The 27349-nt window shown below is 47.3% G+C and overlaps 1 protein-coding gene across 3 annotated transcripts in view; it reads right to left on the bottom strand.

Annotated features, from left to right (window-relative positions):
• Sfxn1 (sideroflexin 1) overlaps positions 1 to 27349 on the bottom strand; it is a 1040418-nt gene that overhangs the window by 315607 nt on the left and 697462 nt on the right. The gene's annotated exons all lie outside the window — the stretch shown is intronic.

Genomic DNA, 27349 nt, shown 5'->3' with positions numbered 1-27349 from the left:
TCCCACCTTGCCCTTTTGGGTTTCTGGGAGCTGGAGAGCAAGTGTACGGGTGCAGTGTAAAATCCGGATTGATGCCTGTGATCTGGTAGCTGTTCATCTTCCTCCAGTCCTCAAAGCCAGGCAAAGCTCAAACAGCAGGGCCCAGGCCTCCCTCTTCTTGCAGAACTGTCCCCTCGTTTTATTTCAGGAGCCTCAGAAGACACCAGTGGGGCAGAACTGACCTAGAGGTGTGTGGTGGTCAGCTCTGCAGTGCTGGGTCACAACCTGTATTTTAAGAATTAAACTTTTTGCCAACTTCGAGAAGCCGTGATTTGTATATTGAAGACCAGCTTTCTCTGCCAGTCCTCCTTCTAAGAAAAAAAAAAGGAAAAAAAAAGGAAAATAAATAAATAAATCAATGTTGGACTTTAAAAGTGTAGGTTTTAGTGACATCAAAGAGTTGTGTCTTAGTCCTGTTGTGCCCCTGTAACAAAATCCCACAGACTGGGAAATTTATCAACAACCAAAGTTTGTGTCCTCGGTTCTAAGGCTGTGAACCCGGAACTCAAGGCTCTAGGCAGTGCGGTGTCTGGGGAAGGCTGGGCTTTTACAGATGGGATTGTCTGGATAGTCTCACGTGAGAGAGGGGATGGAAAATGAAAGGGACACAAAACTCTGTTTTCCCCTGCTGGGGGAGCAGAAGGGAGGGGACTTTATTCCTTCTTGTCCTTTCATTGGCCTCTGATTCAGAGCTAAGGGCAGGGCCTTTCCCAAAGGCCTCCCTCTTTAGACCAGGTCTGCAGCAGGGACTATAGTGAACAGCTGAGGGAGGCGGGGCCTGGCCAGAGGGGATCTTGTGTCAATCAAACAGTGGGGAACTTGCTGAAGGGGGCGGGGCCTGAGGGGGGTCTGCGCCGAGCAGTGGGTCAGCTCTTGGGCGACCTAGGTCCTGTTGATGCTGTAATTCAAGGGCTGAAGCCTGGGGAAATTTAGAGTCTCCCAGGCTGGAGAGTCAAAAGGTAACACGCAGGGTGATTCGGGCAGCCAGGATTTCAGGAGCCAAAAGAAATACAGGGAAGTGAGCCCGACACTCAGCGGTGCCAATTTGCAAGCTGCGAGGGCCAAAGGACTTAAAAAACCCAGCAGAGCTCCTGAGTCGTGTGGACATGAGAGCTTTAAAAAACGCAATTAAAGAGCCACTAAAGAAGGGCTCGATTAATCCCCGGCCTCTGTAGCTGAAGAGTCACATAGGCTGGGAGGAAGAGCAAGCAGAAACAGGTCCACTCCACGAAGCCCGAAACCAACCCCACAGAAGCCTAGTTCCCACTGGAAAACTGTGCTCTGCCCCACGCTGCAGGCCGTTGAGTTCCCAGGAGCAATAGGACTCTCTGCAGGCAGATAACACCATGAAGACAGCCTGCAGCATTCTATCGGTGACTCTCGGGGCCCCGGATTCACAACATCCAGACTAGGTTATTAGGACGGAGGGAGGGCAGAGGGGCAGATGGAAGATCAGAGGAGCAGGGCCATAGACATGATGCGTCTGGAATGCAGGGCCACTGGTCTCTCCAACCGCTCTCCCCCCAGGGTAGGGGCCCGCAGAACCTGTGCCTCCTCAGTCTGTCACCGGGGCCCAGTCCCTTTCTTGAGAGTTCGCAGCAACTCACACACAGTCTAGAAGTTGCTCACAAATCCAGCTGGATCCAGTCACATTACACAGGTGCCTCAGTCGCTGCTGCCTACAAAATTCACAGCCAGCGTGCCCTAGAGGGCTTCTTACCCTTAGCAGCTGGCAACCATAAGAACCTCCTTCCCAGGCACATTCGGTGACCTCACACAGGTAGCCTGCTGTCAGCCACAAGAAGAGTATCACCGTGGGACCCGACAATGGCATAGATCATGGGTGATTGGGGATTTTCCCAGTACATGGCAGTGTTTAAACATTTACCTGTTTTAAAAGCAGAGAAGGTAATTTATATTCATACATCCACTTAGACTGTACATACATGAACTCACAACCCCCCAGTATATATCCACATATGAAACATATAAACATGCACCCAATACGCATGTGCACACATGTAGACAAACACATGCACACAGATATATACACACACGTAGGCACACAGAGACACACACATGCACATATATATACATACATACACACATGCACACACATACATCAGTGAGGACAAGAACAGAATAAAGTGCCGTAAACTGGCTTTAGTCCAGTGAAATTCGATCTAAATAACTTAGATACTGAAATACTTTGGTTTTGGGGGTAAAAACTCCTATACTCAGATTCCCCCATTTATTCTATACCAGATTAATTTCCCAGGAAATGGACCCAGATTGGAAGGGACAGCCTGAACTCTTTAGTGGCGTAAATGAAGGACTCATGGCTTAGCATCTTCCCATGAAAACCGTGGGCCCTGGCTGATCAGTAGTGGCACACACCTGTACACTCAGATCTCAGGAAGCTACGGTAGGAGAATGTTTAGTTCAAGAGCAGCTTGGGCTATGCGGTGAAATTTATTCTCATAAATAAATAAAAAAAATCATGATTCAAATTTCGCAGGTTTTTTGTTTTATGAACTGGCAGATGTGATTGTGACTGAGAAATACTGGGCCACTTTTCAATGGACAGTGTTTACAAAGTTTATTGTGACTAAAATCAAGGTGCTAGGCACCAGCAAATCCAAGTTCAAACCTGGTCAAGAGATTAGTGACTGTGTGGCCCCAAGGAAGTTACCTAAATTCTCTGGGCGCTTGTTGTTTTTATCCATAAAGTGAAGCTAAAAATATCTCCCCCGCACTGCGGCTGTGGGGCTCACGTGAGACCATGTTTGAAAGGTTTGTGTCATTACGTTAGAGTGTAATCCAGGGCTTCCCTAACTCAGCTCGTCCCTGGATTGTCTCCAGATATCCATCACTCTCGGGACCTGTGTAAAAGGTTTCTGTGTCTGAGTGTTTCCAGTCTGATGAAGGTTCCACTCCAGGTTTTTCATAGGAAACTTTCATTTTATAGGAATCCAGATTACAGCTGCTCTACTTGCTTATTAAACCAAGCCCATCTCCTGGGTAAGCTGCCATCCGCTGTGGAAATGAGAGAGGAAGCGGAAGAAGAAAATATGTGTCTTGCCCTGAAGAAACGTTAAACAAATTCAGAGAGCTGCAATCACTGGGGGAGAGAGAGGGCCTTTCTCTCATGGAGTGGATGTGTCCTCCCACACAGGCGACCACCATGCTCTGCAGGCATGGCCTGATGATCGATCACATGTCAGGTGTGTGGAGGATGCCTGCAAAACTGAGACCAAAATCTTGTCAGAAGCAAGTATCTGTAGGCAGTGTACAGCGCTATTCATCTTTTCCCTCTTTAAAAAATAAAAAGATAGGGGGCTGGAGAGATGGATCAATGGTTGAGAGCACTGGCTGCTCTTCCACGGGACCTGGGTTCAGTTCCCAGCACCCAAATGGCAGCTCACAACTGTCTATAACACAAGTTCCAAGGGATCTGACAGCTTCACACCAATGCACACAAAATCAAGCTAGTAAAAACTAATTAATTAAAAGGTACTAAAAACAACAGACTCCTGCTATTTTCCTGTCTTCACACCACGTGCAACCCAGTCTGAGTCCAACAGTAACTAAACCATGATTCACACTGGTCACGTTCCCATAATGCACACTGGTCACATTCCCATAATGCACACTGGTTACAAACAAAGGTCCCAAGAAGTGTGGAAGCAAAACAGGCAACAACTCCAGGAGTCTCCAGTACTTTCGAGTAGTTTCACAGAAGCTGCACCTTGGCCTGGGCCTGGTGCAGCCTCCTTCACTCTGCGCCCTCCACAGTGGCATGCTCCATCTCACGCACCCCTGGTGGTGCACAGTCTACGGGTCAGAGATGGATGATGGATGATGGACAGGTGTCAGTCACAGCATCACTGCCACTCGTGCTGACCCCTGGTGGTGCACAGTCTACGGGTCAGAGGTGGATGCGGGCAGGTGTCTGTCACAGCATCACGCTGAGTAGCTTCTCACATCCACTCAACCTTTCCCGCTTGAGTCCCTGTGAGCTGCTAATCTTTATGCCTCCGTTGTTTTGTTTTTCACCATGTCCTTTGAGTCCCATAAATCAGTAGCTTTGATTTCTCCTCCTGCTCCTTCTTTGTCTTCATCGTCTTCCTCTCCTTCTTCTCCTCCTTTTTCGTCTCTTCCTCTTCTCTCTCCCCCTCCCCCTACTCCTTATTCTCCTCCTCTTCACTCTCCTTCTTGGCTCCATCACTCAGTTTTAGGGGAGCATGATGTTCTACTCTCTGGCTGCACTACAGTGTGTTCACCTGCCGAAGAGCATCCTGGTTGTTTGGGGGTTTGGGCGATGATGTATAAATCTGCCATCCCCATCCCCACGATGAGTTTTTGGGCGTGTGTAGAGTTGCAGCTCCTCTGGGAAGACTCCACAGAGTATAACTGCAGGATCTCGTGGTAAGATCAGCTTTTACATTTTTTTTGGTAATATGTAATTGTGTTTAAATAGCATGTATATATTACACAGAAATGCTACTTGTAAGTTATATATATATATGTGCATATATATGTATATATAAATCCATTTCAGAAAACATAGTGGCACTTAATTGTAGAGCGTTTAGAAAGTCATCCAATAAATCTTCCTCCGTTTAGGCCAGCACTGCCTCAGACCATTCCCAGCTTGCCAGGGTTCATGGCAATGCTGAAGCACTCTCCACTTTCCTCTGGCATAGCTTTTCTCAGACACCCTGTACATCAGACTGTAGGGAAGGTTTGATATAACGTATATTGCTGCGCCGCAAATGCGGTGCTCTTGGGTTTTCTAGTTCACTTTCTGTTGTTGTGATAAATACCAGGACCAGAGGCGACCTTTGAGAGGAAAGAGGTTGTTTGGCTTACACGTCCCCACCGCAGTCCATCACGGAGGGAAGACAGGGCAGAGCTCGATAGTCAGGGGCCATGGAAGAGTGCTGCTTACTGGCCTCCTCCTCATAACTCAAAAACTCAGTTTGTTTCTCACCTGCTAAGGAGTGACACCACCTACAGTGGGCCGGTCCCTCCCACATCAGTCAGAAATGAAGAAGATGCCTTCATAGCATTGTCTATAGGCCACAGTGTCGGAGGTATTTTCTCAGTTGAGGTTCCCTCTTCCCAGATGATTCCAGAGTGTTTTTAACAATAAAACCAGCTGAGATGTTACATTTCAGTGGTCTGAGTGTTATATCTCTGCTAAGCTCCAAACAGATGCTGTGACTGGTCAAGGGGCCACGCCCTGAGAATGTCTGCCTTTAGAGGTTGAACAATGCCCCCAAAATAGAGTTCAAGTTTGGAAGGGTGTTGCCAAAGCATTTAGGGACTAACCTGCTAATCTCTTTATGATCACTATAAAAAGTTAGCTTGGACATGTTCTGGTGCTCCCGATGAACAGTTCCTTTTGATAGCTGGGTTCTCAGTCTAGTCTAAGAGGTGGCCGACTGACTAGCAAGTTGGGAAATGAGACTCAGAAGCCCATCGAAGGCAGGAACCCAGGCTCTGGAGTGAAAGCAGAGCCACACTCGGTCATATGCAGAGTCAAATGGATGGAGCCACCTCGTCTGACACACAGAGAAATCAAAGGCAGGCGTGGGGTGTGGACTTAGAGGTGGGCTCAGGGTGTGGAAGTGTCTACGGGTATGCTCGGGGTGTGGAAGTGTCTACGGTCTTACCTCATTTTCTCACAGCCCCGAATCCTGTGATCTAGGATACCTTCCTGCCCAGCCTCGGCAGAGCAGAGCAGAGTGCTCAGGATCAGAGGGTTGCAGAAAGTATGTCTGGCTTTGGCTTTTGCAAAGAAACAGCTGGAAGAAAGCTGGGGCTCTCCTAGATCTGCTGTGAGTGTAATTACGGCGGCCGGGACAATTGCACTGTTTGCGGAAGCATCTAGTCACAGCAAGCTGGTCTCCCCACGCCGCTGGCACGAGATGGCCGTGATAGTTCCCACATCACCTTCAACCTTCACTGTTGGGTAAAGAAGAAGCTAGGCTTTGGGTTTGGCTCTCTTTCTGCCTTCAAGCAGCCATCTTGCCCCGAGTGTCCTGGCGTCTGGTGCCTGGACACCAGAGGGCGCTGAGGCATCAGCTCATTCCCAGAGGGCTCCTGGAGTCAAGGATTCTGGCCTGACTGAACAACACAGGATTGAGCCCCCAACAGCAGCACACTGAATGGGGACTTTGTACGGATGCTCACTTTGAATTGCCACTAATTTTCAGTCGCTTTGCCAAGGAAGAAAATGAAGGTTTACTGCTTACTGTCCTCATGGCTTTTCAAACCTATTCTGGTTTCACTAAAACTCCAACGTTGCTTCAAAGGGTCCTTAAAAACAAGGAAAAAAGTGATAATGATGGTCCAGGTAAATCCTGAAATGATCTGGGTTGACATATTTCTGGTCATTCCATGCCTTAGTTGGGAAATTTGGGGGTCCACAATACCCACAGGGGTGATTTTTACCTGATTTCTGGTTAGGAATCATCAAAGGCGTCTAATCTTGCTTGAAGCAAAACATAAGTAATAATTATTATTTGGAGTCAGTCTTCCATGTTCATGGGTGACAGAGTATGTGTGTGTGTGTGTGTGTGTGTGAGAGAGAGAGAGAGAGAGAGAGAGAGAGAAAGAGAGAGATTCACAAACAAACCAAATTGTCTGTGAACACACAAAGTTCCAGAGAGCTGGAATTACAGACAGACATCATCATGTCCAGAATACTTATGCATGAGGAGTAAATGTGCATGCTTCCATATACATATGTGTATACATGTATGCATATTTACATACTGAGAAGCATCTAACCTGTTAGGAGGCAGTTTTGCGAGGTCACTAGTCCTTAGCAATACAGTGTATCGGTTCACACAGCATTTACATGGTACCAGGGATCATGGGTGACAAGAGCACACAGATGTGTCCGGGTTGTAGGCAGACGCTACACCTCTTTATAGAAAGGACTTGAGCACCCATTGACTTTGGCACCTGAATGGACAGGAGTGGTCCTGAGACAAACAGGAGTAGTCAGTGTCAAGCGCTGAAGGATCGCTGTATTGAGCACATTCGTGGACCATGAATGGTGCTGCCTGAGCTAAATGATTTGGGTGGGTTTTAGCTTTACTGAAGCCCTCGGGGGGGGGGGGTGTTACAAATAAAGTTAGGCTGCAGAGAGGAACAAACCAGGGAAGAGGTAATATACAAGAGAAACCTGGCTCTACCTAGAGGCAGCTGAAGCCTAGGCTCTTAACCTTCAGGGAGCCAGGCAGGAGCGGCCGGCCCTTCCCAGCCTGTGAGTTGGGGAGGGCAGATGTGGCAAGCAAAGGGGGGGATGGAATATTTCTTTGTAGAAACCAAACAAGTTTTGAGGGGGATAATCTAATTTCGGATATCCCGCGATACCTGTCATCCTGCTCTCCAGTGATCTGTGACACTAAGAGCATCTTAAGGCCGAACTGAGATGCGACATAAAGGATCCAAAGGTATACGCCAGGCTTGGCAGTGACCGCATCAACCAATTCTGAGGTAACAGCTGGGAAACTCCCATGGAAGCGAAAGCATCCGGTAAAGGACGTTTGCGATCAAGACCGAGAGCCCTCCCCATTCTTCTTCTCTCCCACTCCCTCCTTGTCCAGCGAGAGGGAGGCGTCATGGGTAAATTGAAAACAAAGAGGAAATCAAAACTACATCCAGTCTGCACTCTGCTGCCTACCTGCTAGCTTCACAGCCTTGAATAAGCTGTCACTCCTGGTGCCTCAGTCTCCTCACGGATGCAACTGAAATAGCAATAATCACACCGAGCAGGTGACAGGGAAACCTGCACCCATTTATCATCTGCTCTGAGCTGGGATCGTAGTCTCGGCCTTCTCCACCTCAGCATCAGATCCTCCCAACAGACCCCAGGACAGCAAGCCCTGTGATCTCCCGAAGCCCGAAGACTCAAGGATAGCCCGCCCCACCTGTGCAGAGCTGCAGCCCGGGTCTAGCCTGGGCTGGGCCTCTGCACCCAACGACTGATCATAAACAAAGCGGCAGTTGCCAGCTGACCACAGCGGGGCTGGAACTCACAGGAGTGTGCACTGGAGAAAGGGAATCTATGACAGCAGAAAAGGTTTCTTCTGCCTCATGACGACCTAACGAGGGCGTGAATTTCACATAAGAAGTTGAAAATGAGAGCGGGGCAAAGCTCCTCCCGTGTTCTTTCCTTTCTCTCTGTGCACACCTTCAGGTTTGTGAACCCTTGAAACACTGTCTCCTTCCGTTCCGTTGCTAACACCACAAGACACGCAGGGCAGATTTTACTGTCTCCTTTTTACTGAAGATTAAAAAGAAAAAAGAAAAAAAAAAAACGAGCTGCAGGCCCCTACAGCTCAGGGACCAGCCAAAAGCCATTGACAAAGTTGCAGGGTAAATTTAACAGGATTGTCACAGGATTAAAAGATGCGAGTCATGGGTGAGTTGACAAGATGACTGGCGCGCAGCGGGCTCTCAACAGCTACTTAGTGCAAATGGCAGGGAAGGGCTTGCACTGAGTCTTTCTCCAAGCATGGGCCTGCCACTGTGTGGCCCGAGAGTTCGCCCTAGCCGAGCTGCAGGGATCACCCTCCACAGCTAGTGTTTAGGTACGTCTTTTACATTCAGATACATGTATTTTCCTACACGCTCTTCAATTCTCGCCTCTGATTTCATTCACTTGGTGGAGTCCTGGCTAACAAGTCAGGTGATTCCAACGCATGCGCGGTGGAGTGAAGTGGCCTCATACTCTGCCGGGGAAGACAGGATGGAGCAGGAGATGCCACCCAGGTGTCTAGTCACCCTGCGCTCGTTGGTGCTGTGATGACCTTAAAATCGGAGGTGTTAGTGATGTGGAGTTGTGTGCTTAAAGGGGTGATTACGTAGATTTATCCCAATGGCTCCCAGAAGGCATCCTGGGGAGTCAGGCTATGGACCTAGGATTTGACTGCAGGACTTAACGCCTTTCTGTTGAGCTTGTATTTTTGTACCAAATGTGCACTACCCGTGTAATCTTGATTGCTATGGAAAAAGGAGTTGTAGTACACTTCAGAAAGATAACCGTGTCCCATAAGGCAAAAAAAGAAACTGCTTGACTTTGTTTTTCTGTATACCGGGAATTGCTTTCTGACCACAATAATAAACAGTTAACTGAGCTTCTACTTTGTGCCAGACACAGGCTTAAGGGCTGATCCCGTCATCAATCCCCACAAGTTTGTTAGATGGGTATTAAGATTCGTGTCCCCTACCAACAACTGCATAAGTGGTACAAATGGGGTCTGAACTCCATGATGGTTCCGTCTCCCCTTGTTCCTGGTTCAGATCCGGTAAGGTAGAGACCTGACATCTGTCCCTCTTGACCTGCTGTGCTGTGGATGCTGCTGCAAGCCTTTCTCCTCTGAGCCTCCCTTGAGGATGGGTGGGCCGCTCAGTTCTCCGTGTTCAGCTGCCGAAGCCATTTTGCAGTTTGTACTGTCTACCTAGTCGGTCTCACAGCCGTGGCCAAGAGCCAGACCCTTCCATCGCGCTTCCTAGACACTGGGAACGTTGCCCACAGCTGGACAGATAGACTCGTGTTAAAAGATGGAAGCAGAAATCACAGGACATGCCCAGGTCAGGCCGCATCTGCTCAGGAGGCCGTGGTCTCTGCAAAGGAAGTGCCTGTCTGCCGGGCTTCCCCACACAGGGTGACATCATCTGATAGCTAACCGCTCATCCCGCTGGCAGGTGGAAGGCAAAACATAGTTAAAGTTTAGTGAGCTTAATCTACTCAATAATAAAAATAATAATGGCCCAATTAATAGCAATCCTGTGCACTTTTATGAATGCTTTCATCTGAGAATCAAAGTGGTTTGGAGGAGCAACCATCATTAGGTTGATTTTACTGATGAGGAGAATTGACATAAAGAGGTTAAATGACTCGCCCAAGGTCAGAATTTGAGTCAGCTCTGGAACCCAAGAGAATGCCTGCTCAGCCAAACTCTCTCTCTCTCTCTCTCTCTCTCTCTCTCTCTCTCTCTCTCTCTCTTTCCCTCTCCCTCTCTCTCTCTCTCTCTCTGGCACTTGTGCAGCATCTTTCATCAGAGAATCCTAAATTAATCTCCCAACAATTATCACCATTCATCAGCGGCCAACAACCAAAAGGAAGAAGCAGCAGCAGCTCGTCGGGCTTGCCAAGCTTCAGAGGTCTCTGTCCTGTGCTGCCTGCCTCCCCCCGGGGCATCAGGCAGTGTCGGAGGGGGGGGGGGGGACGGACACCCTGATCCTTAGTCTGGCCATCAGAGGGACGAGGGCAGCAGGCCAAGTATCCAGAGCCATTACCCATAGCTACAGGTGATCCTGGCAAGTCTAGCTGTGTGAGTGCTTCTCCGCTGATTTATTCCAAATGAAATAAGTGCAGACAGCGTGGCTTGAGGGAGATAAACTGGAGCAGAGACAGATGACCGGATTCCTGACTGCTGATCGCTCACTGTGCATTCCTAGACGGCGAACACTCTTGCGATCTCAGCCTTCCTGCGTAGAACCGGCAGGCCGGACCTCAGGGGCTCTTGAACCTGACGAAGTCAGCCGCTCGTGCTGTAAACCTGTGCTTTGCACACATGCTTCTTGATGTACAGTGTCATACCTTACACATCCTATATGGAAGACTGAGGAGCAAGTGTTTAGCCAAATGTATATAATAAAATCAGTGACTATTCAATGGGGAGGGGCATCCTACTGAGTTACTGTGCCCAGGAGGCTTGGAAGACGCATCATTGGTGGAAGCCATTTTTACTGGGCATAGTCGAACAAAAGCACACATTTAAAAATGCAGTCTGCTCTCTCAAGAGAAAAAACTAGGGAGATGGCAGTGGTAAAGTGTACTTTTTGCTCTGGCAGAGGATCTGGGTTCAAGTCTCAGCACCCACAGGGCAGCTCCCACCATCTGTAACTTCAGTTACAGGGGGGATGCGACGCCCTCTTCTGGCCTCTGGAGGAACTTCAGGTATGTGACTCACAGACACAGGCAGCTGTAAAACCCAAACACATAAAATAATAAAGAGAAAGTCAGAAAGAAAAAGACAGAAAACTGAGGGGAAAGAAAAGCAGGAAGAACCACCTAGAAAGCATGGCGGCCTGCGCTGAGCTCAGCCATTCAGATGAATGTGCCAGACTCGAGTCCGTCTTCAGACTTAGAAGCCACTTGGGAGTCAAGACAGGACTTGCCTGAGTCCCTGCAGTAGCTGGGATCACAAGACTTGAGCTCCAGGCTGTCTGATCCGTTTGTTCGCATTCTCTCACAGGGCACTGGGAGGTTTCTACTAAGGAGTGCATTTTCTCCACCACTTGGAAGGTGAAGGCAGGAGGATCAGGAGTTCAAATCCAGCCTTAGCTACACAGCAGTCCTGAAGCAAGTCTGTGTCACAAAGCACTGTTTATATATCCTGTAGGGAGTGTTACGTCCCTGCAGTGAAGAACTGCAGCCTCTGCTGAACTTTTGAGCCCATTTTACAGATGAAAATGTGGAGGTCCGAGGAGGCTTAAGAAGCTGGCACAACTGCAGCAAGGAACCTCACCAGAAGAGAAGGTAGAGCTTTTGTGGTTCCCTCTGGGATCCACTGGCATCTTCATTCATTCATTCATTCATTCACTCCACTGGTCCAGCGATTATCTCGCTTATCAGTATGGTAATTGTCACATTGCAGATCACATGCTGGACAAAAAGCTGAGGGCAATAGTCTTTCTTTAACCCTCGCAGACGCATCTTTCAGGGCTTCAATTATAAACAGTCGCTGGCATTTGTTAAGCTCTTACTGCTTGTGACGGACTGTGCCTATGCAAATAAGTCGGCTGCATTATCTCATTTACTCCCTGTAATAACGCTCAGAGGGAGGGATCATTTTTATTGTCTCTGCTTTACAAACAGGAAACCCAGACTTATGGAGATTAAAGAACACTTCCAAAGCCACTGGGTCGCTAAGGGGTGGAGCTGAGATCAGAACCTCGTCCTTGTGACCTTGGCGCAGGACTTTCAGGTGTGGCCAACGTTGAAAACTTGAGACTTCTACTTTCCTTTTTTCTGTGCAGGGAGTCAGGAGGTTTGGCCACTTGAGGCCTCCTGGCCCCGCCTACTCCTCAGGACTTGGCTTTCCTGTCTCCATAGGAAGCTGGGTTCGGCAATTTACACAGAACCCCTTCTGCTCTGCGGCACCTGCAGGTTCACACCGAAGGAATGGCCCCTGCCAAGAGCTTGGAACTTTCTGCTCAGAGAAGACGATTTTTCCTCTCCCCTTGTCCAAACCCACGGAACGCGACACACACAAAGGGGTCCTGACAGAGAGCAGCTAGGATTGCAGCGTCTTCAGCTCCTCAGGGCAGGCTGGAGCACCCAATACAGCCCCACAGTGCCCCGACAAATCCTCATCTCTTCAACAGTCCATGGCAGCCCCACTGAAGGCAGATAAAACACCTTCCACAGTATCACGTTTTATCTCCCCTTTGTGGGCCCAGGGAATAAAACACAGTTGCCAAACACAAATTAACGTGTAATTATTTTCCCTGCCTGAATCATTTTCTTTCATGTGTCAGTGCGTGCCGAGCAAAGAGCACCACACCTTGGACTTTAATTGTGGTAATCAGGGCTCTGAGCCACAAGAAAGTCTCTGCTAATGCCTCCCCTAGCTCTTGCTTTCAAGTTGAAGCAACTAATCCCTCCACCCTCCACTTCTTTTTTAAGAGAAAGAAGCATTTGCTGGGGGAGGCCCCAAGGCCGCTGCAGCCAATAGCTGACCTGCTTGGCTGCAGGAAAGTGTCCACTCCCCCTAACAGAAACACAACTTTCTTGGATAAGTGACTTTACCTACTAATGACTGTCTCCCCCCCGAGCCCCGCCCCAGATTCATTTGCTATTATTTGTTTAGTAAACGTGAGACCACCTGTCACTGTGTCAACACTGTAATGAGAAGTGTGTTGTGTGGTCCGCCTGCAGAGACGGTTTTGATTTGAGTCATGTGCCAGTCGTTAGAGAACTAGAGAACAGAAGGTTTGCTGTACACCTCTGTTCCAGCGACTACCTCTGGCCCCTGGAGATCTTGGAAAGCTGGTTTCCCCCCTTGGTTTTAATTTTATTTGTTTTGCATGTCTATGTGTGTGTGCAGGTGCATGCAAGTGCATACACACACACACACACATGAGGAGGGCAGAGAACAAGTTGAAGTGTCCTTCCTCAGGTGTTAACTACCATTCCTTATTTGTTTGTTTGTGAGTTTATTATTTTCAGGCACATTCTCTCACCAGCCTGAACCAGGTGCACTGCCTGGTCTGCCTGCATCTACTTCACAATCACTGGGATTATGTGTGAGCGCCACCAACATGAACAGGTTGTTTGGTTTTAACATGAGTTTGGGAGTTCAAACTCAGGCTCTCATGTTTGTAAGGCAAACATTTTCCCAACTGAGCTGAAACCAAGTTTTGTTATTTTTAATAAGTCTTTTCTTCTTCTTCTTCTTCTTCTTCTTCTTCTTCTTCTTCTTCTTCTTCTTCTTCTTCTTCTTCTTCTTCTTCTTCTTCTTCTCCTCCTCCTCCTCCTCCTCCTCCTCCTCTTCTTCTTCTTCCTTCCTTCTTTCCCCTTCCTTCCTTCCTTCCCCTTCCTTCCTTCCTTCCTTCCTTCCTTCCTTCCTTCCTTCCTTCCTTCTTCCTCCTCCTCCTCCTCCTCCTCCATCTTCTCCTCCACCTCCTCCTCCACAGACACAAGCACACTCACAGGTATGAAATGGTAACTTAGTCACCGAAAACCACCTCTTCCCTTGCAGAAAAATCATCTCCCTCTTTTCAGGCACGGTTGTATTTAGAAAACATGTGGGTGATTATTCTTATTAAAACAGTCTGCGCTTCTCCCCGGCTTGGATCCTGAAGCCCAGGACATCAGCCCATCACTAGCCAGCAGCAGGGGTGGGGGCTGCGAGACCAACAACCTCACATTTATGTAAATAATGTATCTATTGGGTTTCAGCTTTGAACATGAAACAAAAAGGCCCATTGACTCTAGAATGCTTTTGCCCTTCTTTTCATGATCTCCTTATGGTGTGCCCAGGCCACAGACGTTACCAACATGCTAACACCTAAGCCTGCCCATTCTGGTTCCTTCTCAAGATCAAAGGTTGAGTCTCTTTCCCCTTTGACAAAACCTGTGTTCAAATAAAGGATAGCATTAAATCTCTATACACAGTCACCCATGTGTGCACTCAACTATTCTAATCACAATTATTGTGTATGCATTCAATAATTATTGCCTTCCAAAGGACTAGACAAGGAGGAGGAGGAGGATAATAGTCAACCCCTGATCTCAAGAGGAGACCAGAAGATGGAGACAGGGTTGGGAAGTGTCAGAGCCCTGAGTGAGAAGCAGTGCTGTGCTGTGGCAGCTGAGAGGGAGGAGCTGCCCAGGGATCTGCAAGGGGGTTGCCTGCACAGGCTAAGCAGAAGCCCTTCCCCTGAGCATCACTCCAAGCCCTGTGATTGGCTCTCATGTACAGCTCTGATGTCTTCTAACTTATACCGAGCTAATGGGAAATTGAGGCCACAGAGATGATGCTGGAACCCCATGACACTTTCTACTAAACTTGACAATACCCATTTTTCCCATTTTGAGGAAATCACAGCATCATCTACAGGGGAGAGACACGCCAAGTTTGGGCTGCACTGTTACCGTCTTGTCGTTTTCTCTGCCACCTACTCCAGTCTAAACGATCAGCACAGCACCAAATTAAGCCCTAATTTATCTCATTTGCCAGTTACTGCAGTGTAAGTGGTCCAGCCCTGAGAGGCACAGAAGCACAGCATTCCGCAGACTTTTTATCCTGCACACTCAGTGGATGCAAACAGCCTTAAGAGCATTAGAGAGTAGTAAAGGATAATAAAATAATTAGAAAATGATGAGTTTTAAGTCTTTACAGCCTTTGTTTTTTTATATAATTTATTTAATTATAAGTTTTTATAATTTAATCTTTAATAATTGCTGTATTTAGCAACAAGCTTGCAAAACCCTGACGATTTAGGAATTGACTCTCACAGACCGGTAAGGGCAAGCTCTGGCACATAACCCAGTGGGAGAGGTCATGGAGGGCCTCTCCAAGAAAGACGTCCGGAGCCAAGAGGAAACATCATGGGGTAGAGGGAAGGGAGGGCTTCAAAGTCTGACTACTGTGGGTTCAAATCTCAGCTCCGCTCTTATTGCTTGTCTGATTGTATTGGCATCTGCTGCAACATCCAACACCTTAGATTCCTGTTGCTCAAAATGGATCAAACAAAGCCCAAGCCACAGGGCTGCTTTATGAGTGAGGGATCTCACCCCATGAAGTCCTTTACATATTAATGCCAGATCCGTAGGGAACTAGAAAGAGGTGGAAAGACTTGGGGAGCATTCCGGACATAAAGAAAGACACAGAACGGCAGGGTGAGAGGCTCCGGAGGTTTGTGGGATGGACCATTGCTCCACGGGGCCCAATCCTTGAACACACAGGTAAGGCTGGAACAGTGTCTATGATTACAGAGGTCAGCCTCTACTGTCTCTTGGAGAGCTGCCTGTGTTTGTCTCTCCATCTATAAACTAAAGCTTGCTTATCCCGACCCTCATCTTAGTTGAATGAGGGTTCGCCCTGAAAAGCCCAGAGCCTGGAAGATGTATGAATGAGGTGATCAGCATTTTATTTCTAGAAGTCTGCTCAGTGCCTGGGAAAGACAGGAGATTGGTAAAGGATTTATATGTTGACCCCCACCCCCTCAGGTAAAGCAGAGTTGGTCTCCAGACTCAGCCGGTCCATCAAACCCTGTGCCCACTGTAAGCCCAGGTGAGCTCCTGGCTAAAACTAGGAAGATCGCCTGGAGAGAGCACCGTTTTTGGTACATCCATATCTGGAGTACAATTTGGGAAAGCTCATTGTGCTATGATTAAGTTTCTGTAAAGCACACAGGTACCCCTGGTTCTGGGGTGCTGTTGATGCTGTGGATACTCATCCCGGCTGCCCAAAGACTTGTCTCTGGGGTGGTCATGTTTCCCTATATCTGCTAGACTTGTTTTTTGTCAGAATCAACATGACCTAGGGTCAGGGAGACACAGCATGACTCCCAGAAGAACTTCAGGTTGAAAACTCTGTTGTTGAGGAAGTTGTTGGCTTTACAGGAAATGACTAGCTTGCCTGTTTACAGATAGCAGGCAGAAGCTCTGCCTTTTTGTCCAACCACGGAGGGTCCAGCTAAGAACTTTCTGGCACCTTTTCAGTAACATACCTACTATGTGGCAGGGACTCTCTGACAGCAAGGCTCCGACTGCTACTCACAGCTCTGAAAGGTGCCTGGAGAAATTTAGTGTTTGCGAAGTAGGCAGGCTGTTGTTGACTCACGGAACCTCTCAGGGAGCTTCATGGGGCCAGGGTTGTGAGAGCCATTTTAGAGATAAGGAAAATGAGGCGCAGAGAAATTAAGTGAATAATAACAATGATTATGATTTGAGTGCTCTCGGCCCGATGTGCATTTCCAGGCATCAACCCCATCTGCCTCGCAGCGACAGAGTAAGAGCCATTAATCTCTCCCTTGTTCTACTGATGAGGACACTGGGGCTTAGGGAGACCTGGGGAGTGTGGTGCAACGTGCCTTCTGACCTGAGTTACAAGATCCAAGCTCTCCTTCCTGACTGGCACGGGGCCCAGAGCCAGAGAAGTAGAGTCGGGGATTGAAATCTGTTGAGATTCTCTTTCAGGAGCTGTGTTTCTCCCATCATCTCCTCACTACCACACCCATTTCCCCACCCTTAGCTCGTCAGTCTGTCCCTCCACAGGTAGAGCACAGCGTTAAGATCCAACTCCAGCACGGAGCACCATCTGTGTCCACTCGAGCAGAGTCTTCCTTGTTTCTAGACTTTTATCTAGGAAAGCGAAGTGGAAGTGTGGCTCATCCTTTGTCTTCCCTCCAGCTCTCAATGTCCTCCGTGGGAGACTTAGCTCAGCTCTAGGGAGGAGAAAGATGCACCGAGTTCATTGAGCAGATGCTGGCTCTGAATCCATCCCTTCACTACCCAGTGGCCCGAGTGTGTCTGGCTCCTCCCAGAGTTGCCAGTTCAGCTCCCGCTCACTGTATATCTGAGCCACACTTGGTCTCTAACACTGCATAATAAGTATCTTATCCCAAGATGACATAAACAGAGCCAAGAGAGAATGACAGGAACCACAGAGTCTAGGAGATACATCCATACAGTGGCCAAGTGTATTTTGTGCTCCAGATGCTGTTAGAAGGCAGGTCCCCCATAATTTTCAGCCCTGTGGAATCGATCTCATTTTCCCAGTGGAAAACATGAGCCATTCAAAATATTCATCTCTAAAGCGGGAAAGCACTGGGCTCTGTCCTTGGGATGCTTGACTCTGCTTCCGACCCTGGGCGGGTGGGTTGACTTCCCAAACTCTCATGGCCTCCTCAGTGAAACAGAGGGTTATAAAAAGCACATTTGAATCTTCTCTGAAGCTATAATTGTCAATTCCATTTTCCAAATGAGGAAACCAATCACGGAGAGGATAGCTCACGTGCCCTGACTTACACGACTGGAAAGGGACCATCCTCAGCTCCCATAGAGTCATTCTCTTGCTGGGCCAGAAATGGTCTTCTTCACAGGGTTTCCAGTCCACATAAACCATGCCTAGAGAAGCAAAACTGATAGTATGAGTACATATTACAAAATGGGCTCACTAAACTGCTTTATAGGACACCAGCTGGGTAGTCCAATGGTGACCATCTATGTGCTGGAGAAGCCGAGAGCCCAGGACCTGCTCAGCATACAGCACCATTGTTTCCGCAGCTCAAGCATGCTGATGTATGCCTGGAAGATTGGAAGGCCAATGAATCTGGGTACTGGGGTCAGTAAAGGGTGGTGGCGGCATTGGTGGCAGCCGGGTAGGGGCAGTCAGCAGTAGAGGGTGGGCAGCCCTGGTTTTTGGTTTTTTTTTTTTTTTTTTTTTTTTTTTTCAGAATTCTCTGGGTCTGTAATTGGAAAGTGCTACCTCCTTTGGGGGAGGGGGTTCTTCACTTTTGCAGACCTGGCAAGAAGTATGTCTCTTTTTTGGTTCCAGATCCAGTGAAGTTGACAATCAAATTTACCAAGTTGATAAATGGTTTTTGGGGTTTCTCTGAGCCACTGACATTCATTCATTCAGACTTTGACCCCGAATCAGAAGGCTGTAGACCAAACACTATTTAGCCTTTGAATAGTCTCATCTTTTTCTTTCATGGTAATGGACTAGTTTATATTGCTGCGAGGCACAAAATATTTCAAATATGCTTTCCTATTTGGAATGAGGTTGATGACTCCATAGTGTTTGAGGCAACAGGACTCACTGGTCCCTGGGGGATCACTGGCTTTGCCTTCTTTGGGTTTATTCTTATGCCAAAGCTCTGCTCGCATCTGACCATCTAACCACCCTGTTGGCTTGAAGCTGCCGCTGGATGCTGACATTCTGCTGATATCCTCTGACCATTTTATATCTTTTTAAATTACTATTAATGAGGACCCTGTTCTTTGGATACTAACTAGTACAAATCTGAGCTCTTTGGTTCAAAATGTCCATTTCCCTCCTCTTCCCTCCCCACAGCTAATTTGGATTCAATGACTGGACCAGGCCAAGAACTTTGCCATATAAAAACTCCTCGGTCCCAAGAGTGTTGGAGCAAGTGAGGAGTCTAACAGAAGACTTCCCACTCGCGTCAGAACCAGGATGGAAAGACAGCACACAGGCCGCCTCTCCCACTCACTACATTATCAGCAAAACCTTTCCATTGTAGAACATTTTCCAAACAGAGGTAAGCCAAAAGAATGAGGTGTAAACCATCCATAATCCCACCCACTCAAAGATAATAATGCTTAACTTGCAGTGAGCCTTACACCAAATACGTTTCTACTGTGTGTGCTTTTAAATACCTAGCGGAACTTAAAGGGACAGGTTGGGCATTCCTCATCTGGAGTCCAGGGACCAGAAGTGGGTCACGGCTGGGACTCTGCACACTTTTTCTAAGTGTCTCATGTTTGGAGTCTTTGCACACATAAAATGTGGTATCATAGAGAAGTGTCCAAGTCAAAACACAAGCTCCGTCTCTGCTTTATATACACTCTCACACACAGCTCTAAAGTAAGTCTTTCACTATTTTGATAAGTCTATGCATAAGATTCAGGATTTTTTTTTACTTACCTCAAATACTCAAAAATTAAAATTTGGGGGAATTTTAGGTTTTTACATTTTCAAGTTAGACATGTTCAGTGTAAGTTGAGTTTGGGTTGAACAACCGAAGTTGTTTTATGAAGGGCCAAGAAAAATGGTTCAATGGTTAAGGACATTGACTGCTCTTCCAGAGGACCCAGGTTCAGTTCCCAACACCTCTTGGTGGTTTACAGTCACCTGTAACTGCGTTCCAGGGGATCCAAGGCCCTCTCCTGAACTCCTCGGGCACCAGACACACATGTGGTGCACAGGCATATGTAGGTGTAAAACACTCATGCACACACAATAAAAACACTTTTAAGATATACATTCTAACAACCCTATACAGGATACAAGGACTAGTGAAGAATACAAAGTTTAAAAAGAAACCCCAGTCCTCCGCCCTGAAGTAATTACCGTTTCCCTTCTGCTCTGTGTCTTTCTCAACTTTCCCCACAGAGGAAAATATATATACAATGTACTTTTTTGTACAAATGGAAACAACTTTGTAGTTTTCAACAGTTATTTTTTCTGTAATCTTATCTTGTGGATACTTGCCCAGGTCAATAAATACAGTCCTGTATTGTAATTTCTAACGGTCACCCCATATTTCACTTTGTGGGGTGTCAATTTGTTTAACCAGTGCTGGTCCTTTTTATCGCTTCTTTTTTTTTCTCTTACAGATGGCATGGTGAAGAACAGCCACATGGCTGTGTTCTAGGCGGTTCAGTTGTTTAAAATAATCCCTAAGGCCAACACAGCTGCTTTTCAAGGAATGCCTCCTTGAAAAGCCGCCGACGTCATCAGAACTTTGCCTCTGGGATGCCCTAAGGTCTAAGTTTCAGGATAAACATGTAGACCATGTGGTCTACAGGTCAACTGCATCCAGGGAAACTGAGACCAATAAGCATCAATGGAAGCACCCTGTCTCAAGCCCTTCTTTTGTCTCAGAGGGACACTGTGCGAGCTGATGCTAGGCTCAGGCCACCATGACTGCCCCAGCTCTGGGAATCAAACCGTGTTTCGTCGTCAAACATTTCAGAGCTCTTTCAGTCCCAGGAGTTGACACTCGCCTTCCAGGGCCAGGTCCCACCTGACTCAGCGCTCACTGCCCTCCCTGGGGAAACTCTCTGTAGACACTATCCTTTCCAGGGTTGGTCCTCCATGACTCACCCCCCACCCCCCACCCCGGGGTCGCTCACCCTAGACAACTGCAGCTCATGGTCTTTTTCTGTCTCTGCAGAACTGTCTGGAAGCTCCTGGGGAGGGCTCACACCTCCAGTTGGCCTCCCTTAGGGACTGCTTCACTGTGTCTGCTCACTCCTCTTTATGACTCCTCCAGGAAACTTCCAGAAGTTTTACTTGAGGATTCTATTGAAATCTCACAACCTACCTATAATGTCTGATTTTGTGTGTCAACTTGACACAAGCTAGAGTCATCAAAGAGGAAGGAGCCTCAGTTGAGGGAAAGCCTGGATAAGATCCAGCTGTAAAGTATTTTCTCAATTAGTGATCAATGAGAGAGGGCCCAGCCCATGGCGGGTGGGGCCATCCCTGGGCTTGTGGTCCTGGGCTCTATAAGAAAGCAGGCTGAGCAAGTCACAGGGAGTAAGCCAGTAAGCAGCTCCCCTCCATGGCCTCTGCAGCAGCTCCTGCCTCCGGGATCCTGCTCTGTTTGAATTCCTGTCCTGACTTCCTTCAGTGATGAACAGCAATTCTGAAATGTAAGCCTAATAAAGCCTTTCCTCCTCAGCTTGCTTTTTGGTCATGGTGTTTCATCACAGCAATAGAAATCCTAAGACACACACCTAAAACCAAAAGATAGCCCTTTCAAGTCAATGCATTGTCTGCCCCCAGAATAATTATATTGAGTACGTTTTCTGTATCAGATGTGCGAGTGTGTGTATCAGATTTTCACGCTTTAAGATATTTTGCTAAACTGTATTCCCATAGCTCCATGCTGTTTTATTATTGAGGCGTTTTGGTAATGCAATTGCTCTTGCCACCCATCCTTCTGTAAGCAACCCCTCACTCATGCTCCCATAAGTAACAGTAATAAATTTATGGATTCAACAAGCTATATTTGCTTGGAACCCTTTATCTGGTTTGCCAGCTCTATCTGGAGCATACAGTATTGTCTCCACACAAAGGCAGCCCAACAGTGCTTTGCTCAAAACCCAAAGTAAGGCTGAACTCCTGTCTGATTCAGGAGGTCCAATATGGAGCCTGCCCCCTTTTTCTCAGGAGTTGTTGGGAACCACTTCCTGAAGAGACCCACCCCGCATTAGCTGACTCATCTCGAAGGCCCCTTAGACTGAACTCTTCTCAAGAACTCCATAGTTATTCTCTTAAACCTTATCTCATCGAGTGTATGTCCTCAGAGTTCCCTGACTTGGCTCTGTGCCTCCTTACTCTTGCAACACATTGCAGCCTCAGCTTGACCAGCCTCTCCTGCTGTCCATCCTCTGTCCATCTGATCTTCCCTGGCTGGCATCTTCACGAAGGAAACAAAGGTGTAATTAGATTCTGGTGCCAGAGGGTGTGCTTACAAGGACGGGTCAGAGAGTGAAGTTTCCACCGATGGATGAAAAAGCAAACACGAAGGAATGTGTGACCTTCTCGCCTGCCACAGGTTGACCACTCGCCTGTCAATCATATTTGATGCAACTGCTCCTGATATGCTCTCATTGTAGGCATTGAACTTGTCAACGAAAACTGCACAGGAACATTTGCTTCCTCCTTGCCTCCAAGCAGTTTCTGTGTAGATATCACCTCCTCCTCCAAGGACATCGGTCTTCTGAGTAAGACAGCATCTTCCCTGTGTTCACAGCTTCCCCTCCCACCCTCCACTTCTGCAGAAAACACCACACTGAATTATAATTACATGTTCATAATCCACCTCTCTGGCCGGACCGTGTACTCACAAAGAGGAAGGGCTGCAAACGCTAGCTAAAATTCCCAAATCCAAAATGCTCCCATTTAAAAAAAAAAATGCAAAGCAAAACACATTTGATCACCAAGATGATTTTAAAAATAGCAAATTCTACACTTGTCCTCAGGGGGCAGGTTGCAGTCACATAGCAGACTCCCCAAAATATTATATAAAACTAGTTAAGTTATTTATGCAAGACCTACCTGAAACATAATTGAATTTCATGTGTAGACTTGAGTGCTATCCCTGAGATATTTTAGTATGTAATGGGGAAATACTTGAAAACCAGAAAAAAAGAAATCCCAAATAGCATTTAGGATAAGGAACAGTGAACCATAATTCAACTGCATAGCCCAGAAATCTGTGTGCAAGAACACAACCGAAATCATGCCACGAGATCTCTCTCTGGCCTCAGCATTCACCTCTTCGGGTTACTTAGAGCCAACACTCCTCTTTTGGCCTGGCAGCCACCATCTCCTATAGGTCAGAGGCCACTCTTCCGAGTCTCTGCGTCAGTCTTGCCACAACAGACGACATGCATGCAAACAGCATGAGCAGCGTGCACACTACCCTCCTATGAAACCTGATCTTACGTCTGGCTGTCACTGCACACCGGTACCTTACATCAGATCTCGAGAAGAGGGGTCTCGATTCGCTGGCAGCCTTGTTTGCTTGAGTCGGGCCTGTCTCCAGGGTGGGCCTGATGTAGGACAGCCAGCAAGGAGCCCTTTTCGCCCAAATAGGCTGTCGAGTTACTGATGACTTCAGATGCCAGGAGGCTTTGATCAAGATTTCTGCGCTGGGCTGTGCGTAACCACAAACACTACCAGCGTGCTGCTTTGCATTAGCATGCGAGCTGGGTGCAAGCTGCTCTGGGTTTGATTTTAGTTTTGAAAGTCATTTAGCTTGGTAATGATTTGCACAAAAAGGGACGGCTCATTTACTTCTGCTTCTTGTCCCACTTTCTCGGCGCAGAAGCAAGTTTGTGCTGCGGGGGTGAATGCTGATGCATTTTACGTTTTCTGGGCACTACTGCAGCCGGCCGTGCTGTCCCCACCTGTTTCGCATCCATTAGGAAACCCATATGGGGTTTGGGCTGCCAAAGTTTGATTGAGTGCAAGAGTCGGAGCTGACGAGGTAAGAGCTAAACAAGGCCAACCTAGACTCCCGACAGCCAGTCACTAACAAGCTGGTATTTGTTAGGAGATATTTTAATATGACAAATGCTAGAGATTGTAATGGCTTTTAATAAAGTGTGTCGGGTGATCCATCATGCATGGAGCTGCTGGCCTTTCAAAATACGGACCACAACAATTCTGTGCAAAGGGATGTGTCTCCCTCCACCAAAATGGCAATGGAGGGAACAATGGTAGGTTATAGGGTCATCTGGGATGAGCTAGTGAGTTAGTCCAAGTCACCCCCTTGGAGAAAGGATATCTGAGGACTTTCTAGACATGCCAAGGTGTTAGACAATGCTGCCGGGGGATTTACTGAATAGTCTAGGAACTTGAGTTTTCTGAGTCATGGTGTCAACAACCACAAATGAAAGGAGGAATTAGAAAAGGTTCCTCTTCCTGTTGACGTCTGTGATTCTGGGAAGGTTTCTAGCCATGGACCTGGCCAGCCTGATGATGTGGGATTTCCCTCTTTTTGCTGTGATTACCATTAATGAATAAAGAAAGCTGGCTTGAGCCTATAGCAGGACCGAACACAGTTAGGTGGGGAAAACTAAACTGAATGCTGGGAGAAAGAAGGGTGGAGTCAGAAAGAAGCCGTGTGGCCCTGTTGGAGCCAGATGGAACTTTACCCAGTAAGCTACAGCCACATGGTGATACACAGATTACCAGAAATGGGCTAAATTAAAATGTAAGAGATAACTGATTAGAAGTTAGAGCGAATAGGCCAAGCAGTGATTTAATTAATACAGTTTCTGTATGATTATTTTGGGGACGAGCAGCCAGGAACCAACAAGCGGCCTCCTTCAACAGCCTGAGTCGAGTACCTGCTTGGCTAATTCCTACTGTTGTAGGGCACAGAGTGACACCCTGGTCCATTTTCTGTTGCTTTAAACAGGATTTCTGAGACTGAATAACTTATGAAGAAAAGCGGTGTATTTGGCTGACAGCTCTTGCTGCTGCAAACATGGAGTCCAAGAATATAGAATCCTGAGCTGATCCACTTCTTCTGAGGTTCTGGTACAACCACAGCTGAGGTCGGAGTGAGAGGATACGTGATGTATGTGAAAGAGATGGGGCATGAAAGGCTTGCTCAGCTTAGTAACAACTCACACACGGAGCTAACCAACTCCATCAAGAAAGACATTGGTCCGCAAGGGCTCGTCCTCCATCATTCAAGTGCCCCCAGTAGGTTGCACCTCCAACACTGTTGCATCCAAGTACTCAACCTTGGCATGTTTGTGGAAGCAGCCTATATTCCTATTAGAACAAGCAGGAATTCCCAATGAGGAATCTCAGCACCTATGAATGTGGCCTTACAAATTATTAGCTTAAGTATTTGTACAAGCCTTAACTCTTCTATCTCTGGGACATCACCCTCATCAGAAAACTAAAAATTAAATTTAAAAAAGAGGCCAGCGAGATGGGTCAGTGTTAAAGGCACTGGCTGTACTTTGAGAAGATCTCAGTTCAGTTCCCAGCACCTACATGGTGTCTCATGGCCTTCTGTAATTACAGTCCTGGGGGATCTGATGCCCTCTTCTGGCCTCTGTGAAAACTGCAAGCATGTGCAGGCAAACTCCCAATACATACAAAATTAAAAATAAATAAATAGAAAAATGGGAGCTATATTTTAAGCTTCTAAATTCTGGGTGGATAACGTTTCTGTCCCTCCTTTAGTCAATCAGTGTTCATAACCCATGTGCATGGGGATCCCATCTAATAGCTCCTGCTTAGCCCCAGGACCCTTCCCTCTCCCACCTCACAGACAAATGGTGTTATTGTTGGTTACTCAAATGTGAGCTCCTGAAGAGCAAGTAGCATTGGTGTGCCTTTGGTGAGGAGAACGGCACTGAGCAGAGTAACTGTGGCTCCGGGTGGCCTCTGGGGTGACCAGGGCAGTACCGGTACATGACAATTCAGAATCTTCACAGGTATGTCCACACACATCATGAGAAGCATGCCACCCAGCACTCAAGCAGGCCATCCTGACCTCCAGAGGCATGAGTCCTACCCTTGTATTTCTTCTTCCCCTGGGGCCACGGAAGATTGCCCTGCAATCTGAAGAAACAAACACCTTTCAATTATTCCTGTCTTTACAGGAAGAGGGGAGAACTTGGAAGAAGACACCACTTCTTACTGTACTTTTAAAAGAAAGGAGGGGGGTGGCGGATCATAATCGTTCCCTGTCCTGATGGTGACAGATCTTTCAGACGCTCTAGGTAGGCACCACAAACTATGTGTGCACTGACCTGCTGGCAGCCTGCCCAGTTCACATGACAGAGGTCGCTAAACATTTGGGCCCGTGTCAGGTCGGGTGGAAAGGGAAGGGACAATCAACAGCTTGGGAAGGAAGGGTCAGACAGGCATAGGAATTCGATTCCAGTTGAGCTCTTTCACTCCCTAGGCAGAGGACTCACAGGGTAGGTGAACCCCACTCATAGAGGATTGGCCATTCACTCTCACACAGTAGGGCTCATCCAGCCATTCACTCTCACACAGTAGGCTCATCCAGGACCCCTGCTTGGCGCTCCACAAGGAAAACCATCCAGTACCTCCCCCTACTCTCTACCAGGAAAAATGCTTCTACCACCTACACTGAGGTTTAAAGAGCCTTGTTTGTTGAAGTGGGTGGAGCACTGGAGGAAAAAAAAAAAACAGGTGAGTGACATTTAACACAAGTTCTTTCCTATGTTCTAGGAGCCAGCCCCTGTCCTGTCCTGGGCACTGAGGTATTTTTTTCCCTATGCTGTAATATTAGCATCACCAGAAGTAAATACTTCTGCCTCCAGTCTTCATTGAAAAATAAAAACCCAAAGAACATGGAATGCCCAGCACACCTTTGCCAGTGAGTAGTGGAGGAGGGATTTGAACCCACACAGTTCTGGTCCCAGTTGGCAGCACTAACTGGACTTTGTGAGTTATAAAATAAATGACCACAACCTGGGAGGACAGATTGGGGCAGTTTTAGTGGGAGCTGGAATGGGAGGTTCGAGTAGATATGACCCTAATTCTTTGTAGGAATGTATAAAATCCTCAAGAATGAAGAAAAACTCTTCATCAAAAGACAAAGAGAGTCCCAATTAATCCTTGAGAAATGGTGTAAAGCATGCATTACTATCCTTTCAGAACGCAGATGAACATGTAGTCACCAATGTCTTTATTACCATCCTTTCACCTTTATTGTCCTTCCTATCCAACTTTATTCTTTTTTCTGTCCAAGAGAACCCACCTGATATGGCACATGCACACTGCATAAAACATCAGCACAAATATTTGTTTTCTAGAGTACAACATGTGACTGACTTTTTGGTTTATTATCTCTAAGGTATCCCTGACATCTGTTTCACCAAAGGCAAACAGCATTCATTCATTTATTCATTTTAGATGCGCTCACTCATTTACAAATTCATTTGTTCAGTAAGCACACGCCAATTTCCTGCCGGGTACAGAGTCCTGATGGGATGATTCATCTTCCAGACATTCTAAGTACAAGTTGCTAACTGCTGGAGCCATGCCTGACTCATAGGACAGCAATATCTGATGGTCTGGGGACTCAGTAGAGTGGGCACCATCCGTGCTTCAAGGAGAACGAGCTTCTAGTGGAACGTACTTGAATTTAGTTGTCTAGGAGAAACAAGTGCTAGGTAACAAGGAAGAGGACCAAGAGAACACCTCAAGTAGCCTTAAACAATTAGCAGGGAAATACCACGGATGAACACGGACCTAAAATACCACATGGTGGCCTTGGTGTTTGTGGGCACATATTCAATTGTCTCTGCAAGCTACTACCAGGATTTTAGAAGTGAAGGGCCAGCCTGCTGACTGCTTCTCGCCTTCCAAAGCAAAGGAACAATTGCAGCCTTCATCTTCCTAATCCAAACCAGTAAAGCTGAAAAACCAGTGGAGCCAGGCAGGAAGCACTCCCTGTACCCTCTCCTCTCAACCCAGAACTTGACTCAGCCTGGCACTAGACCTTCGGGGCA

The sequence above is a fragment of the Alexandromys fortis genome, unplaced genomic scaffold (assembly GCF_014885135.2).
Source record: "Alexandromys fortis isolate MF-2015 unplaced genomic scaffold, M_Fortis_MF-2015_v1.1 scaffold_1, whole genome shotgun sequence".
Lineage (NCBI taxonomy): Eukaryota > Metazoa > Chordata > Mammalia > Rodentia > Cricetidae > Alexandromys > Alexandromys fortis.
This window is presented reverse-complemented; position numbering and strand designations above follow the sequence as displayed.